This window comes from Equus caballus, chromosome 18 (genome assembly GCF_041296265.1).
Source record: "Equus caballus isolate H_3958 breed thoroughbred chromosome 18, TB-T2T, whole genome shotgun sequence".
Taxonomy (NCBI): Eukaryota; Metazoa; Chordata; class Mammalia; order Perissodactyla; family Equidae; genus Equus; species Equus caballus.
The window spans coordinates 47,322,342-47,340,681 of NC_091701.1; the positions used below are offsets into that span (position 1 = coordinate 47,322,342).

General features: G+C 36.3%; 1 long non-coding RNA gene across 2 annotated transcripts in view; it reads left to right on the forward strand.

Moving 5' to 3' along the window:
* Positions 1–18,340, forward strand: part of LOC111768916 (uncharacterized) — a 142,862-nt gene that overhangs the window by 34,676 nt on the left and 89,846 nt on the right. The gene's annotated exons all lie outside the window — the stretch shown is intronic.

The window sequence follows — 18,340 nt, forward strand, 5'->3', positions numbered from 1 at the left end:
CCACCAGATCTATGTTTCCTGAATTTTGATCTTCAGATTTCCATTGTTTGTTGTGTGTAGCATCTAGGAGTGTTAGATAAGTAAGGTCAGGGGTATTCTACTATTCCAGGTTAATCTTTCAGTTCCCAGGTAGACGACTCTCTCAAAAGTTGCCTAGACCACCTAGAATCATAGTCATGATAAAATGAACTTGGTAGATCTCAGCTGGGGCTGAAGCTGACGTTGATGTTTCTCTTTCCTAATTGGCTCTCAATCCCCATGTAGTGTGAATTGTGACTTTAGTGCAGTGGGGCTGCCATGACAAGTTAAGATACCTCCAAAGCTGAGGTTGGGGCAGAAGATAAGGCTGCTGGTGGGCACGTAAAATGAAGCAACCAATTTGAAAAACAGTTTGGCAGTTTTTTAAAAAGTTCAACAGGTAGCCATCATACCACCCAACCCAACCATTAGATATTTACTCTGAATAAATGAAAAATACAACTACAAAAATATTTATACTTGAGTATTCATAGCAATATTATTTGTAATAATAACTGAGGCTGAAAACAATCCAAATGTCCATTAATCAATGAATGGACAAACAAATTGTGATATACTTATATTTAACAAGAAAAAGGAACAAATTATTCATACATTCAACCACTTGAATGAGTCTCAAAATAATTATGAGGAATGAAAGACATCAGACAAAAAAGCGTGGATAGTATATTGTTCAATTTATATAAAATTCTAGAAATTGGAAACAAATTTAGAGTGACAGAAAGCAAATAAATATTTTCCTCGGGAGTAAGTGAGGAGATGTGATGAGGGTTGGATTATGAGAGGGTCAAAAGAAACTTTGAGGATAATAGAAATGTTTATTTTTTTCTTTTTCTTTTTTTTTAAAGACTGGCACCTGAGCTAACATCTGTTGCCAGTCTTCTCTTTTTTTTCCCTTCTTCTCCCCAAAGCAGCCCAGTATGTAGTTGTTTATTCTAGTTGTAGGTCCTTGTGACTCTGCTATGTGGGACACCACTGAACTGGCGAAACTCTGGGCCGCCAATTAGAGTGCAAGAACTTAACCACATGGCCATCGGGCCAGCCCAGAAATGTTTATTATTTTGATTTAAGTGATAGTTACTTATGTTTCTACAAATGTCACAACTTATGAAATTGTACAATTAAATATGTACAGTTTATTGTACATCAATTATATCTCAAGAAAACTGCAAAAAATGTTTAAAATGTGCCCAAACCCTCAACAAAAGGTAACTGAGGTTTTGCTCCACGTGGACTGTTGATATATGGAAATAGACTATAGTTGTAGCCCGCTATGAGAAAACATATTCCCTCTGTCCTTTAAAATAGGTCTTTTAGTTGGGTGAACATAGGTACCACACATACAGAACAGACATCACTATATGTATAATACTTATATTTTAAAGATAAAATAGGATAATTATGCTCATGACAAAAACCAGAAATAGATAAATCATATTCATCATATGTTAATGAGTGACAATCACCAGTGTTAATGAGTGTTTGAGGTGGCTACTCTTATCCAGTGCCAATGGTAGTAACTTACTAGAAAAACTTATGACAATGCTGATCACAATTCTAGAATTTTGCATGGCTGTTGACTGACATTTGAAATGAGACTCATGAAATAATTATGAATGTTCACTTTAATTACAATACACAATGTTCATTGTAGTTTTGTACATACTAGCAAAATGCTGAGGAAAACTCTATAAAATTAAATAGTAATTTATATGACATTTTTAATGTTACATATACAATGGGGTAATATGCAAGCAGAAAAAATAGAATTTTAGAAAATATATAGTATTTGTCCACTTGTAGGAATATCTTCTAACACTAGTGAACAGTATATGTATGGGGAGGACAGTCATAAGCACATCCATTGCTCAATTTTTTTCATCTTCACCTCCTGGGAAGTCTGTGAGGTAATCCTGGGGAGAAGTTTTGAGAAAGAATCCATATAAAAATAATTGTCATTTAAAACAAATTAAGCTGAAGCATACAAGGACTGGTTTTTATTGAACTATGTGAAAAAGTAAACCCAGAGTATAAGCTTCCTAAGTGGGAACAGCTACTACACCCGTGGGCTCTGCGTCAGGGCTGTGTCCTAATTTAGGGTAAGTCATCCCAGGAAAGCCAGTGATTCTGAGCTACACTAAAAGCAAGTGCTGAAGGAAAACCTACAAGAAGACCGCTAAAGCTAAGAAATAATCCAACAAAGTTTCAGGCTACAAGATCAACACACAAATATCAGTTGTTTCTATACCCCAGAAATGAACAATCCAAAAAGGTAATTAAGAAAGTAATTCCATTTATAAAAGCATTTAAATGAATAAAATACCTAGGAATAAATAACCAAGGGAATAAAAGACTTGCACACTGAAAACTACAAAACGTTGCTGAAAGAAATTAAAGGTGACCTTAAAATTAAGTGCAAAGATTCCTTCCATTTTAATTTCCTTTTCAAAATTGTTTTTCCTCTTCTACTTCTCATGCCTTGCTATATAGATTTTAGAATTAAAATCTAAATAAATTTTAGGACAATCATCAATATATTTTAAAAACCTTCCTAAGATTTTGATAGGAATGTCATTGAACCTATATATCACTTTGAGAAAAATTAATATATTTACCATTGAGTCTTTCTGTCCATGAACTCAGTATGTGCTCCATTTATTTAGATTTCTTTGATTTCTTTTATCAGTGTTTTGTAGTTTTCAGCCTACAATTTCTGTAGTGTTTTGCTAGATTTACACCAAAGTATTTCTTTATTTTTTGAGCACATATGAAAGATATTGTATATTTAATTTTGATATCCAAGTGTTCATTGTTAGTTTATAGAAATGCAAGTTTTTTTGCACTTGTTTGTATCCTGTGATACGCCTGAACTCACCTTTTGGTTGCAGATTTTTTTTTTTTTTTTGGTTTATTTCTTGGGATTTTCTATATAGACAGTTATGATATCTGCAAATAGGGACACTTTTATTTCTGGTCCATATACCTTTTTTAAAAAAAAAACAAACATTTCTTGCCTTATTGAGGTGGGTAGAACTAGTGCCATGTTGAATAAAAGTGTTGAGAATAGGCATCCTTGCCCTCTTATCAATTTTAGAGAGAAAGCATTTCAGTCTTTTACCATAAAGAATAATGTTATCTATAGACTTTTTGTGGATGTTCTTTATCAATTTGGGAAAGTGCTCTCTTATTCCTAGTTTTCTGAGAGTTTTTATCATGAATTGACATTGAATTTTACCAAATGCTTTTTCTGCATCAATTGTGATCATGTGATTTTTCTTCTTTAGCCTGTTATTATGATAGATTACAGTGCATGATTTTTGACTATTGAACTGCCTTTCATCCTCAGATTAAACCCTATTTGGTCATGGTATATAATTATTTTTCTATATGATCAATTTTATTTGCTAATGTTTTGTTGAGGATATTGCATTTATGTTCGTTAGAGATATTGGTCTGTAGTTTTAAAATTTTGCACTGTAGTTGTCTGGTTTTGGTATTAGGGTAATACTTGCATCATAAAATTGAGAAGTGTTCCTTGGCTTTTATATTTTGAAGAGACTATGCAGAATTGGGTTAATTGTTCTTTAAAACTTTGGTAGAATTCTCCAGTGAATTCATCTGGGCCTGTATAATTTTTGGGGGGGGGGGAGTTAAAATTATAAATTGAGTTTGCTTAATAGCTATTGAGCTATTGAAATGATAAATTTCATCTTGGGTGAGTTGTGGTAGTTTGTGCTTTTTTTGAGGAATCAGTTCATTTCTTCTAAGTTGCCAAAATTATGTGTATGTAATTGTTCATAGTATTCCCTTAAAATGCTTTCGACGTCTGCAGCATCTATAGTGGTAGCATCTCTTTCGTTTCTAATACTGGTAATTCGTGATTTTTTTTTTGGTCATTCTTGGTAGATATTTGCCAATTTTCTTGATCTTTTTAAAGTGCCAGCTTTTGGTTCTATTAATTTTCTCTAATGTTTTTCTGTTTTCAATTGCATTGGCATGTTCTTATCTTAATGATTTACTTCCTTCCACTTAGTTTAGATTTATTTTGTTCTTTTTCTAGTTTATTGAGGTGAGAGCGTAGACTATTAATTTGATACTTTTCTTCTTTTCTAATATAAGCATTAGTATTATAACTTCCCCTCTCAGGACTGCTTTAGCTGTTTGTCATAAATTTTGATATGTTGTACTTTCATTTTTATTCAGTTCGATGTAATTTTATTTCCCTTGAGATGCCTTCTTTGATCCATTGACTTTTTAGAAGTGTATTGTTTAGTTTCCAAGTGCTTGGATATTTTCCTGTTATTTATGTCTATTTTTGTCCATTATGGTTGGAGGACACACTATGTATGACTTTGTTTTCAGATGGTTAACTGTGATATTTCTTGGCCTGAATTTCTTTGGATTTATCCTGTTTGAGTTTAGCTCAGCTTCTTGAATCTGTAGGTATATGTCATTGACAGATTTGGGAGGTTTTCAGCCATTATATAAACTCAGATATTTTTCAGTTTCACTCTCTCTTTTCCTTCTGGAACTCTGATGGTACAGATGTTAGCTCTCTTGTTATAGTGCCATGAGTCAGTGGGGCTTTGTTAATCTTTTTCCATTCGTTTTGCTCTCTGTTCGTATTTTGTAATGACTATTGTTCTATTTTCAAGTGCACTGGTTCTTTTGTCTGTTCCCTCCATTCTCCTGTTGAGCTTATCAGCTGAGCTTTTTATTTTGGTTATTGTATTTTTCAGTTCTAAAACTTACATTTGGTTCTTTTTATATGAAAGTGCCAGCACTCCGTTGGACCCCTGATTGATACCACCCTGCCTGGGAGGGGCAGACGTACCCCTTTACTGATCTACTTCCAGCCTCCACTGAAATGGGGTGTGGGACAGGAAGCTTTGTTAATGCTGGGTGGCAAAACTTCTGTGTCTGCAGTAGACCTCCTTTTACACCACGTCGAAGGAAAAGGAAGGCAGCCCCTGTAATGCTGGACGAGAGTGGAAGCTCACGTTCCCCACAGAGTCTCCACTGATATCACAGGAGTTCTTTGGGGGCTCGTTAGTGCTCATGGGGAGCTAAGCCTCCACCTTCTGATGCCTGTAATGGGGTTGGGGTACATGATTATAGTCTGGTGAGGGCAGAAGTCTGAGCTCCCTACCTGGCCTTTGTTGGCAAGATTAGAGCTGGGTCCTTTGCTGTGGTGTTTAGCTGGTATGGACAGGTTATTGCCTAAAAGTTTTCTGTCTTGCTCTTCTGCCCCTTTCGTGTTTTGTTTGTCTTTGTTTTTGGACTGCTCATGTTTTCATTTTCAGGTTTCTGACTTCTCTAACTCTGTGTTTGGGGTATATGAGGCAAAAAGAAAACCCAAGAAACTTATCATCGTGTCATTCCTCAGGTCCCAGGGTCCCTAAGCAGTCTGCCTTCTCCCCACCTTTCAGTGCCTTCCTATGTGTATTTTATACACAATTTCAGGATTTTAGTTGTACATAGAATGAGCACTAGGTAAAGGACTTCTACTCTGTCTTCCTGGGAGCAGAAGGGAAAATGCAATCCTATTTTAATATAACTGTTCTAAACAACTTATTATTTCTCTCCTTTATCTATGCTGTTTTTTCTGCCTGAGATCCAGACCCAGCCATGCCTCTCTGGCAAAGTGGCAAACTCCTCATCATTCTTCATGACAGAGCTCAAGAATTTCTATTTTGTTAAACATTCTCTAACCTCCATTTCTCTGAGTGCAGTCGCCTTTTCGACAGCTGCACCATATATATCACTATGTGAGCACACCACAGTTTACTTTAACTCCTTGTCAAAACCGCTGTCTTTCGTACTAGATTTTAAGTTCTTTTATGGAAGGGGTCATACCTTGTTCATACTGTATGCAAAAAAGGATAGTGCCTGACAACTCTATAGAAAGGCTGAATGTGTTTTAAATGAGTGAATGGATATAGGGATGAAGGAATAGCAGGTTTTAATGGGACTTAAACACTAGATATTACTTTAGGAACATAGAGTTGAAACAATGGATACAATACGTAAGTATGAGAAGGAAAAGACATGAATAACTAATAATTCAATTTCATTTTATTGCTAATAGGTAGCTTCCTGTGGGACACAAAATGAGATAAGGAGCAGAAAGATATCTTTTATGTGAAATAAAATGTAATAATCCTGATTTTTCTACTTCCGTACTAGTGTTACTACAAAATGATCCATTTACTTGGCATATTCACTTGAAGATCTCATTATCTCAATTAAACCCAGAATTTCAATTGGGAAAAGTTGATATGAGGTAGCATTAATTGCCTTGTATGTTAATGATGAGTTTTCATTTGCTTAAGAATTTTAAAACAGCGTGTGTCTATATTAATCATATATAGCTCTATTATGCATCTAGTAGAATAGCAATAGTAAAATATTAGACTAATATAATTTAACCAGCTGTTGGTGAATGACAACTTGTTCTGATTTTGGAGGAAATGGAGGGTTTCTTAAATGATAGATTTCTTTCAAGTTAGCCTTATTATCATTAATGAAATTAAAAGCTCAGGGCCCTCTGTTTTTATGAATCTACTAAATGATGCATCCAGGTTTGCACACCATTTAATTAGGCCACATTGTTTATGTTACTCCATTGAGTGGGATAAGCCTGAAATAGTTTTAATGAATATCTTAATGAAGTCTTTTTTATTTATATTTTTGTAAAAGTTTCATTGAGATAAAATTCACATACCATGCAATCTCCCATTTAAAGTGAACAATTCAGTGGTTTTTAGTATTTACAGAGCTGTGCAACCATCACCACAATCTAAGTTTAAAACATTTTTTTTAATTTATTTTATTTTTTGAGGAAGATTAGCCCTGAGCTAACATCTGCTGCTGATCCTCCCCTTTTTGTTGAGGAAGACTGGCCTTGAGCTAACATCCATGCCCATCTTCCTCTACTTTATATGTGGGACGCCCACCACAGCATGGCGTGCCAAGCGGTGCCACATCTGCACCCGGGATCCGAACTGGTGAACCCCTGGCAGGCGAAGCGGAACATGTGAACTTAACCTCTGTGCCACCAGGCCGGCCCCCATAAGTTTGAAACATTTTAATGCTCCCGAAAAGAAACCCCAGACCCATTGGCAATAATTCCCCATTCCACCCCGACCCAGACCTAGGCAACCACAAATCTTTCTATCTCTATAGATTTGCCTATTCTGGACAGTCATATGCATGGAATCATACGATATGTGGTCATTTGTGACTAACTTCTTTTAATTAGCATAATCTTTTCCAGATTCATCCAGGTTATAGCATGTATCAATACTTCATTACTTTTATTGCTGAATAATATTTCATTGTATGGATATATCACATTTTGTTTATCCATTCATCAGTTGATGGACATTTGGGTTGTTTCTACCTTTTAAGCATTAAGAATAATGCTGTTATGAACATTTGTGTGCAGGTTTTTTTGTGGATATAGATTTTCATTTCTCTTGGGTGTACACCTAGGAGTGAAATGCCAGGTTGTATTGTAACTTTATGTTTAACCTTTTGAGGAACTTCCAGACTATAGTCCAAAAGGCCTGCACCATTTTACATTCCCACCAACAGTGTATAAGTGTTCTAATTTCACCACTTCCTTGTCAACATTGTTATTATCTGGGTTTTTTTGATTATAGGCATCCTAACGGATGTGAAGTGGTATCTCATTATGGTTTTGATTTGCATTTCCTTGATGGCTAATTGTGGTAGGCTGAATAATGGTCCCCAAAAGAGATATATGTCCTAATGCCTAGACCTTGTGTAGATGTTGCTTTACCTGGCAAAAGGGACTTTACAGATGTAAGTTAAGATTCTTGAGATGGGGAAACTTTCCTGGGTTATCTGTGTAGGAGCAATGAAATTACAAGGGATCTTACATGAGAAAGCAAAAGGGTCAAAGTCAGCAAAAGAAGATGTGTCAACAAAACCAGAGGTTAAACTGATGCACTTGGAAGATGGATGAAGGGGCCGTGAACCAAGAAATGCAGGTGGGCCCAAGACGCTGGAAAGTCAAAAAAAAAAGATTTCTCTCATGAAGCCTCCAGAAGAAATGCAGCCCTGCCACCACCGTGATTTTAGACTTTTGACCTCTAGAACTTTAAGAGAGAAATTTGTTTTATAAGCCATTAAGTTTTTGGTAATTGGTTATAGCACTAATAGAAACCTAGTACAGATATTGGTACCTGGAAGTGAGGTGTTGTTGTAACAAATACCTAAACATGTGGAAGTGGCTTTGGAATTGGCCTTTGAGCAAAGGCTAGAAGGATTTTTGAAGAGTATGATAGAAAAAGCCCTTATAGCCTTGAACTATGGTAGCAGAATCATGCGTGTTAAGCGCTCTGTCAGTGAGGACTGAGAATAAAGTGAGAGCATGGCAGAGAGCCCATGTCGCTTAGAGAACACCTCAACCATCATAAACAGACTGTTGGTGGAAATACTGATGTTAGCACTGCTGGCGAGAGCATGTATAAGATAGTTGTTTAAAGTCCTTGACTCTTAAGTCCAGTGTCTCTGGGCTTATTGAAAGCTGTAGCAGTCCGTTTGCTTAGTGACTTTTACTGTTTTCACAAAGCTTGTATTCCTTGTGTTGTGGTCTCTGAAGTCTCTATTCTTAGCTTATGTTCAGCTAGTGCTTTGACAGAGATTTCCTTGAATGACAGGAGCTAAAACAAGAAAACAAAAAGCCCCCAGCTCTTCCAGTCTTTGCAGATTGGCTCTGTGCTGGGTACTCCGTCAGCACCTAGCCAGGTTTGCACTGAGCCCAGGGATCAGTTCAGGGTAAGAGCTTAGGGTTATCTCAGATGTTTCTGAGCATGCATCTTGCGCTGGGCATGCACATGGCTTTCTGAATTCCCCATATTATTGTGCTTCTGAATGACCTAATTTCCCAAAGAAACTCTGTCCCCTGCTTTTCCTCCCAGGCCCCAGGTGCTCTATTGTTTGTCTCCGCTGTAATCTTTTGCTGCAGTTTGGGTCCATTTTAGAATGTTTTTGAGCAATCCCCCCACTTTCCAGGCCTGAGTGAGCTCTGATTTAGGTGACACAGAGACTGGTGTCTTGTGTCAGTCCTTCAGATAGCCCCCTGACAGGTTAGAACAGATGTATGCAATAATTTGTCTGGTCTGCTTGCTCCCTCCACAATCAGGGACTAGGGTCCCACACTGGAAATGCAAGGCTTCCTTCTTCCAGACTGCTGCTGAGCCAGGGAGGGGTTAGGGCAAAGGAGGGTAAAACACCACAAAGTTTTCCTACCATTTTAAAGTTTCTTGATTTAGCATTTGCTTGGCTGCTGTAAAATCTTTGATCATTTTCAAGAGTTCTGACAAAGTTGCTTCTAATAGTTTCTGCTTCTTTTTTGGTCTCCTGAGGGACAGGAGCTTAGAGCTTCCTACTGCACTATTTTGCTAACATTACTCTTCACATTTTAGTTTATATTATCCTAATGATTAAGGATATTATTCTAGAAGTTTTTTTGTTTTATGTATTACATTTTTGTCTTATGATCCATTTGACTTACTTTTTATATGTGGTGCAAAGTATGGTTCAAAGTTTGATCTTTTGCATATGGATATCCTATTGTTCCAGCACCATTTGTTGAAAAGACCATCCTTTCTCTATTGAGTATTTGTGTGTCTGTTTCTGTACTCTATTCTCTTTCATTGACCTATTTGTCTCTCTTTATGCCAATACCACATTGTCTTGATTGCCATAACTTTATCATAAGACTTGAAATCAAGTAGTTTTAGTCATCAAATTCTCCTCTTACTTTTTTTAATAGATTTTATTTTTTAGATCAGTTTTAGGTTCACAGCAAAATTGAATGGAAGGTACAGAGATTTCCCATATGCACCGTGACCCAATACAAGCATAGCCTCCCGCATTAGCAACATCTCCTATAAGAGTGATACATTTATTACAGTTGATAAACCTACATTGACAGATCATTATCACCAAAAGTCCATAGTTTATATTAGGATTCACTCTTGGTGTTATACATTCTATGATTTTAGACAAATTTATAATGACATGTATCCAGTATCACAGAGTCATTTTACTGCCCTAAAAAATCTTCTCCTTTTTCAATGTTGCTTTGATTATTCTAGGTTATTTGCATTTTCATATTCATTTTAAAATTGGCTTGTAAATTTCTACAAAAATATCTGCTGGGATTTTGATTAGGATTATGTTTAATTTATAGGTCAATTTGGGGAGAATACATATCTTAATAATATTGAGTCTTTTTGACTCATGATGTGACATTCCTCTTCATTTACTTACGCTGTCCTTAATTTCTTCCCAGCAATGTTATGCAGATTTTGGTGTACAAGTCTGTACATCTTTTGTCAGATTGATTCCTGTGTTTCATATTTTTGATGCTGTTGAAAGTGGTATTGATTGCTAATTTTTTCTAAATTCACTTATTCTAGTAACTTTCTTGTAGATTCCATTTGATTTGCTACAAAAATGCTTAGGTCATCTGCACATAAAAGCATTTTTACTTCTTCATTTATAATTTTCTTTCTTTCTTTCTTTCTTTCTTTCTTCTTTCTTTCTTTTATTCTTTTGTTTTTTGGTCTTTGCAATAAGAATAAAAACAAATAAATAAAATAAATATTTTATTTTAACTGAATGGTCAAACCCAACTATATGCCTTATGAGAATCGAACACGGAAGAGTTACAATAGCCTTATTTTTGTTTGTTCAATATGACATTAACACTTCCATTTCAAGGTCTTTGTGTTTGCTATTACTTCTCCCTGGAATACTTTTTGCTCAAATATCTACATGACTTGCTGGATCATCACATTTATGTTTGTTTAATTGCTTCCTCACCTGACAGGCCATGTCTAACCACCCAATATGGAACATACTATTCTCTATTTATTTAACCCTGTTTGCTTCTTTTTGTTTTCTGCTTTTTCGTATTTACTCCCTGTCTTGGTTTATTTCTAGTTATTTTTTTACTATTTATCTGCCCCCAACTAGATTGTAGGTTGTGTGATAGTAGGGATGGTATTTTGTTTACTGCTGTATACCTAGTGCTTAGAATAATGCCTGGTATAGAGAGGGTGTTCAGTATATGTTATTGAATGATGATAATTTTTGAGTGAATAAATTAATTTTGCTTATAGTACTGGCCTGCAGATACTGAAGGGCTGACAAATGTCAAGCTGGCTATTGTGATTTCCTAAATAATGAGTAGATCTGTTGGATACTGTGTTTAGTGAACTAGCCAATAGAAGAATCAAAATCTACTTTAACATAGTAGGTTTTTGTGCTCCCACAAGTTACACTAAATTTAATCTTTGGTCCTAAATCATAGGACAACCTTTAGATCCATTCCTTACCACAGTGAATTATCTAAATTTTTGTATGAGTTTTTTTTCCTTTGCCCTTATGCTTGCAACCATGAACATGAACCAGTGATTGAAACAAGAATCATAAAATTGGTGAATATACTCAAGATAATAAACAAAATTTAGAAGAACCACAAACCATCCAGATATATGAAAAGATCTAGCCTCATGTATGAGACTGCTTGGACACAAAGAAACCAGATTTTTCTGGCTACGAATAATGAATCAGTAACAGCAACCCTAGAATCTTAGTATAAACACAGTTGCTACCTTATATATGGGTTTTATTGTTGTGAAATTTTACAAACAAGTCTAAATATTGCTGCCTTTTCTTTGGTAAAAACTAGAGCAATAATTTTACATAAACATTGCATTTGCAATATGCAACATTTCTGAAAGAACGTCTCAAAAATTTCTTGCGATTGGAAAGAGAAAATTCTTGGCTAGGAACAATACAATTTAAAGCAAAAATAAACAAAAGAAATTTTGCTTAATGCTTCCTTCAAAATAAGTTTCAAGAATCACCTTGGAGAGCTGAAGTTCATGTAATAAGAGAAAATTTAATGAAGCCTTTTTCTGTAATTACAGTTAAATCTCTTTAAAGGGAAAAAAATGTTACATCAACTAAAAATGTTTCCTTTATTTTCTATGACTTTTCACAGTAGATTCTGAAGCTTAGAGGTATTTATATGTCAAAACTAGGAGGACACTCCACATTAAACATTCCAATGTGATGTGAATTAAAGTGGATATAACATATAATAAGATTATTTTTCCTATTCAAAAAGTTGAATCTAGCTGCTTCTATACTCAGCCATCCAGAAAAAAGCAAAAAAGTGAAACTAAGCACGAATAAAAATAGAAAGAGCACACACAGTTTTGTCTCTTATTTTGAATGATTTTTTGTCCACATTTTCTCCTCATCTTCACTAATCTATTACCTTTTTTGTTGACAAGGACTTTGTCTTATTCTCATTTCTGGATACAAATCCCCAAGTGTCAGCTTTCTTATTCCTCACTACTAGAAGAGTATTTTGCATTTTAATATTTCAATAAACAGATAATTTTATTTTTAAATCCACAAATAGATTTCTGTGGTCCATAGAGTTGATGTATGATGAAGCCAATAAAAGACTGTCTCAGAATGAACAATATATCAATAGCCTCATGACAGCTAAATAGATTAACTCAAATTAATACCAAAATAGACCATGATATATTGGTTTTCCAATAGCACTTCATCTTCTTATAAACAGGAATTTCATTTTACAGTGAAGATAATATTTAGAAGCCTTTGAGTTCTCAAATTCGAGTGACTAATATAAATAAAATACGTGACACCTGGAAGAAAAAACAGAATCATATTACCTTTTTTGTGACAAAGGACCTGTTTAAGAGACATCAACATAAGTGGTAAAAAGCTATTAGAAATTTTCTTAAGCAGAAGTGATAAAATTTCTCTTTTCAAGCTTTGAGATATAAAAGTCTAAAGTTCAATTTTCAACAGAAAAAATTAATTTTTCACTTACTGGCATCAAGAATACGCACAATCTTGATATCTATCTGTGGTTAGAGGGAAAGCCTCTAGACAAAGGCAAGCTCTAGAGTAATTTAAAAGACCAGCTCTCTGATCTCCCAAATACTTGACAGGAAAAAAAATGGAGAGAAATACCTATTTGGAAAACCCTGTCATATTTAGAAAACTGACTTCCACTCCATCATTTTGATGCCTTGAGGAACAGTTAATATAAAACTGTTTTAAAACAATAAACTTGATGTTAACTGTTGGCTAAAATAACTAACAGCAAGCTCAATGTCTCTCACTCTTTTCCCCAGTAACTCTTTTGGCTCTGCCATTTGCCATGTGTTGGTTTCATCGTAAGGTTGTTACTAAGATCATGGAGTCAGTCCCAGGTTTCAGATCAATTCATATCAAGAAAAGAGAATGGACAAAAGATCATTTAAATAATTATTTCCAGAAGATAAAGGAATAATTGTATCATAGTTTCCCCGAAAATCTCTTCTCAGATCCCATTGGTCCAAATTGAGTCCCACGTCCTTTCTTTCTTTTTTTTTTTGGTGAGGAAGATTGGCCTTGAGCTACTATCTGTTGCCAGTCTTCCTCTTTTTTCTTGAGGAAGATTGTCCCTGAGCTAATATCTGTGCCAACCTTCCTCTATTTTGTATGTGGGTCGCTGCCACAGCATGACTTGATGAGGGATGTGTAGGTCCATGCTCAGGATCTGAACCCATGAACCCTGGGCTGCTGAAGCAGAGTGTGTGAACTTAACCACTATGCCACTGGGCTGGCCCCTACATGTCCTTTCTTAAACCAATCACTGACGAAGGAGGGTGGGGTTCCTATTAGTTCAATTGGCCCAATTTAGTAGTTGGAGGTAAGGTTGACTTCTGGCACACAGGGAACGGATGAAGAAAAAGCTGATACCTATATAAAAAAAAGGGAACTCTGCTACAGATGAGATGAAAGGGAGGAATGGGATAAAATTTCTGCTTTCAAGTTTTGAGATATTAAAGTCAAACACATGATAATGTATACTATAGTTATATATTTTTTAATGCTAATCTATAAAGAAAATACATCTTCATATTCCTGATGCAAATAGATCAATATATATTTTTTGAGAACTAAGCTTTATTGATAAAGTTTCAGCTTATATCTAATATTGAGTTTTGTAGTCAATAATTTTATTCTCATTAAAGAATCAGATTGTTATAAAGGTCACAAAATTTTCTATTATTCCAAACAAAAAAGAAAGATGGCAAAAACATAATTAAGCTAGCCTATAAAATAATTAATTGAAACTTAATATCTTATTTTGGGTTCTTCGTACATAATGAAGTTCCACACAGCCCCCCAAGATTAAGTGCATATCCACCCAGGTGCATTCCTAATTCAGATTCATTTAGCATTGAAGATTAAAGTTCTTCATCCTGCAGACTTTTCTCAGTTCCAAATCCATTAATAAATCAGAAGCCCATCCCTTCTAGCAAGTGAGATTTGGAATGTTAGATGAACGCTCCGTGTAAAGTATGTATTGTATTTGGAGTCACGTGCTATAGCGATTGGAGGCGTATTTGGGTCCATAAAGTCCAGCTCTGCCACCTCCACCTCAGCACACCGTACACTTTGCCATTTCTTCTGAAGAGAACACAGGTCTGCTGGCCATGTGTTTCCAGTTAAAGATAAAAAAGATGGTGATTTTTAATGTAAAATGTGATATACTGTTGCCCTCTGGTGCCTTCTTTGCCCAGTTGTAATAAGTTTTTGAAAAAATTGCTTCTTTGGTTAATTAAAAAAAATTTCTCCAGTGGTAATTCTACCAGAGTTTTGGCTATAGGTGATCCCAGACTTCCACCTCTCTTGATACTATTTGCTATGCATTTCTTGCTGATTTGTCCCTACTACTTAATGTTTAAGGGGCAGCAGTCATTTTTTGAATTCTCAAACATTTAGCCACTTATTTTGGGGGCTAAATCTACATCTCCATTATTGCTCTTCAAATTGCATCCCTGTTTATAAGAAAAGTTTAGACCTGTCAATAGCCACTTGGCAATGGCAGAGAAGAAATGCCTAGGGAGAGTAGGGAAGCTAAGAATGAGTCCCTTGCTTATAATTAATATATTTTTATTTTTCAGTATCACATTATTAAAGTTAATTATTAATTCCTTGTTTTATTTTCTTGAGGAAGATTAGCCCTGAGCTAACATCTGTGCCAGTCCTTCTCTATTTTGTATATGGGTCACCACCACAGCATGGTTTGACAAGTGGTGTAGGTCTACACCACGGATCTGAACCTGAGAACCTGGGCCACCAAAGTGGAGTGTGCTGGACTTAACCACTAGCCACCAGGCCAGCCCCTATTCCTATTTTTTTTTTTAAGGACAGGTAAGTTGGAGCTATTATGTTTGTTCTGGAAGGAGAAGAAATCCTATATGGTTCTTAGACCAGAGTACTGTACTCCAGTCTCATGCTCTGCCTCCATCATACTGGTTAAAACCATACTGTTCCTGCTCCTGGTGATTCTTTTTCTGTAATGACCTGTGATTTCTGCTCCAGGTCCCTCCAGATTGCTTAGGGTTCCATCTGCCTAGCCCTTGCCTGATTCCTTCTTACTGGGAGGCTATCTTATCCGTAAGAGTCATAGTGACTATGTTGGCGAACTGTGGTCTTGCTTTACGCTGGAGAGATAATGCCACTTAAGTTTGTGGGAATCAAACCCTATCACCATGTTTCCCATGCCCTAAGATCCTCTTTTATGCCCCTAGTAATTATAGAGAAAATTTTAGATACAGACATCATAAAGCAGGGCAAAATTTCCTCATACTTTTAGATTCTTGAAATTGTAAATGTCAGATGATGTCAAACCTAAAGATAGAGTAGTTCCTCTGTAAACATCTATTCTCAATTCTACCCCCTTCCTTTCTGGTCCAGTGTTTAAGTCACAGAATATTTTGTGGCTGAGGTTATATTATTTAAAATAGTATTATGCATCTGTAGGGTATTTAATATGTACTAGGTCTAACTTATCCAGTTATAAACTGGATAAAGTCACATACAGCTCTAAGAATTTCCATATTTTTTTCCTCCAAACCACAAATGTGATCTTATTAGTATATTAACATTCGACAAGAGCTTTAGTGTTACTTTCAGTTTGGTTTATTTGTTAGAGTGTTGCCAGCTACTATTCAAATAAACCCTCAAATTTAATAGTTCCTCCTCTAGAAGTTTATTTCTTGCTCATGTTACATCCCAAACCACGTGTCCAGTGGGCAGCCTTGCATGAGGCAATTCAAAGATCCTGGCTCCTTCCATTTTATTGTGCTGCCATTCATGTATGGCTATGGATGTTTTCTCTTGAAGCTGGAGAAGGAAAGAGTCCATAATATCCACCTGTTTCTTATCCTTTTTAGCCAAAATGTGACACAAATTGCTTCTGCTTACATTCTTTGGGAAGAATACAGTCGCAGGAGAAAAGGAAGCTTGAAAATGTAGTTCCTGCTGTGACAGCCCCTTTCCAGGAACCAGTTTATCCTATGAAAGGGGAACACAAACTCTTAGAGGACCAATAGCCACTGGCCCAAAACAGTGATCTTATTAATCTGAGAGATGGTCTTAATAATCCTTCTAGGAAAATATGAACAAACACTCATCTTGGAAAATACTTCATAACCCTGCAGAAGTGTGATTTGGAGCTTCAAGCACTTGGACTCTTCAGCTTCTGTTGCCAACCAAAGAACAAAAAGATGACGGGAAGATCTATTTTACTTGAAAATCTACTTTTTAAAAACACTTAGATTTCTAATGATGCTGGCAGTGTGAAGTAGTACAGTGAAACCTCCCACAAGCAATGATTATAAAAATTGCAAAAAATATTTTAAAAAATTCAACTGTTGAAAATAGCAAGACATTAAAAAAAAACAAGCAGAAACTACAGGAGGTGTTGCCTTTGAAAGACAACTGTGATAAGTAAGAATTATAACTATGTGGCTTTTGTTTTTTTGTCTGAGAATACCACCCCTCCCTACACACTTCTTAGCTCCAGTAGCAAAAATACATAGCTTTATCAGCTTAAAGTAACAGTGGATAAAGTTCAAAGTTGTCAGAATATCTGGAAATTTGGGCGGAAAATCCTGGAACCAACAGAGCCACATAAGGGCAACCTCCCAGATCTTAATATAATATAAACTACACATGCACAGGGAAGTTGTGCCAGTTACCCCTTTATTGCCTCTCAGCTCCAGATTCACCATTTATTGCCTGCCCTACCAAAATGCATGTGGACCCTATGAATACATTTTTCCATTTTCAGCTGACAGTAAGCATTAATAGTAGAGGGCACTGGATAGACATTGACGGATGGAGCAGTGTGCTTCCTGTTTCTGGTGTGCTGCTGAGTAGCCTCTTGCAGCTTATGCAGCTTCTCAAGCTCCCTCCAGCTCCTGCAACGTGAGTGGCTTCTCTGGGGCCCAGCTCCTGCAGTGCACTGCACCAGCAGCCAGCAGTCACCTTAATTAGGATCTCTCTCAGACAGGTTTATAACAGAGTGCTTGCACCAAAATAGCTTCCCTTGAACAGCTTTCACTGCCTTTCTAGAGCGTGGATTTCTGGCACATTCTGCTGACCCACTGCCATTGTTACTTTCTCTACCGTCCTGTGAGACAGAGCTATGCCCCTCTAGCAAGATCTGGCTCTCAGCCCTGGGACCTCTTCCTTGGACTTAGACTGTGTAGGCTACGCCTTCTAGCCAGAGTTTGCTTTCTCTTGCACAAAACCCTGGAACATTTTTACATACTATCTCTAGGAAGGTGAGATAGGGGTTGGAAAAATTCACACAGAGCTGCTGCTGAGCAGCTTGTAAGTCTGTTTCCAGGCGATCTTTGGAAAGTCAGACGGCTAAGAGATTTTTGAAAAGAAGACATGTAGGTCAAATCACAGACTCTTAGTTAGAATTGAAAGATTTTAGAGTAAGCCGTCCAAGAGAGGCTGGGTGTTGAATTAATAATTTTCCTCTTTTATTTTTTTTATTATGTTTCATGGAAAGCATCTAAAATGAAATTTTGGAATTTAATTCCTTGTGAAATGAATTGGAAGAAATGTGTATTCTTTGTGTTTCAACTAATAAGGTTCTGATGATACTTGATTAGTTGTTCAGTCTGATTAAGTTCAACTTCCTTTAGTAAAATCCGTTCAAATGCACTCACCTCATCTCAGACACAGTGAGGTGGTGTCACTGGAGTTCAGCTGGTGTTGGGGGTAGGGATGGAAGTGAGAGTGAGGTACAGGCAGGTATTCTTAAATCCATTTCTCCTTAACAGATGAGAGTCCTAATTCTGCAGCATTTGCGTCTGCAGAGACCCTGAGGAAAATTTGCCTGCGCAGCAGAGAAACTCAGGAG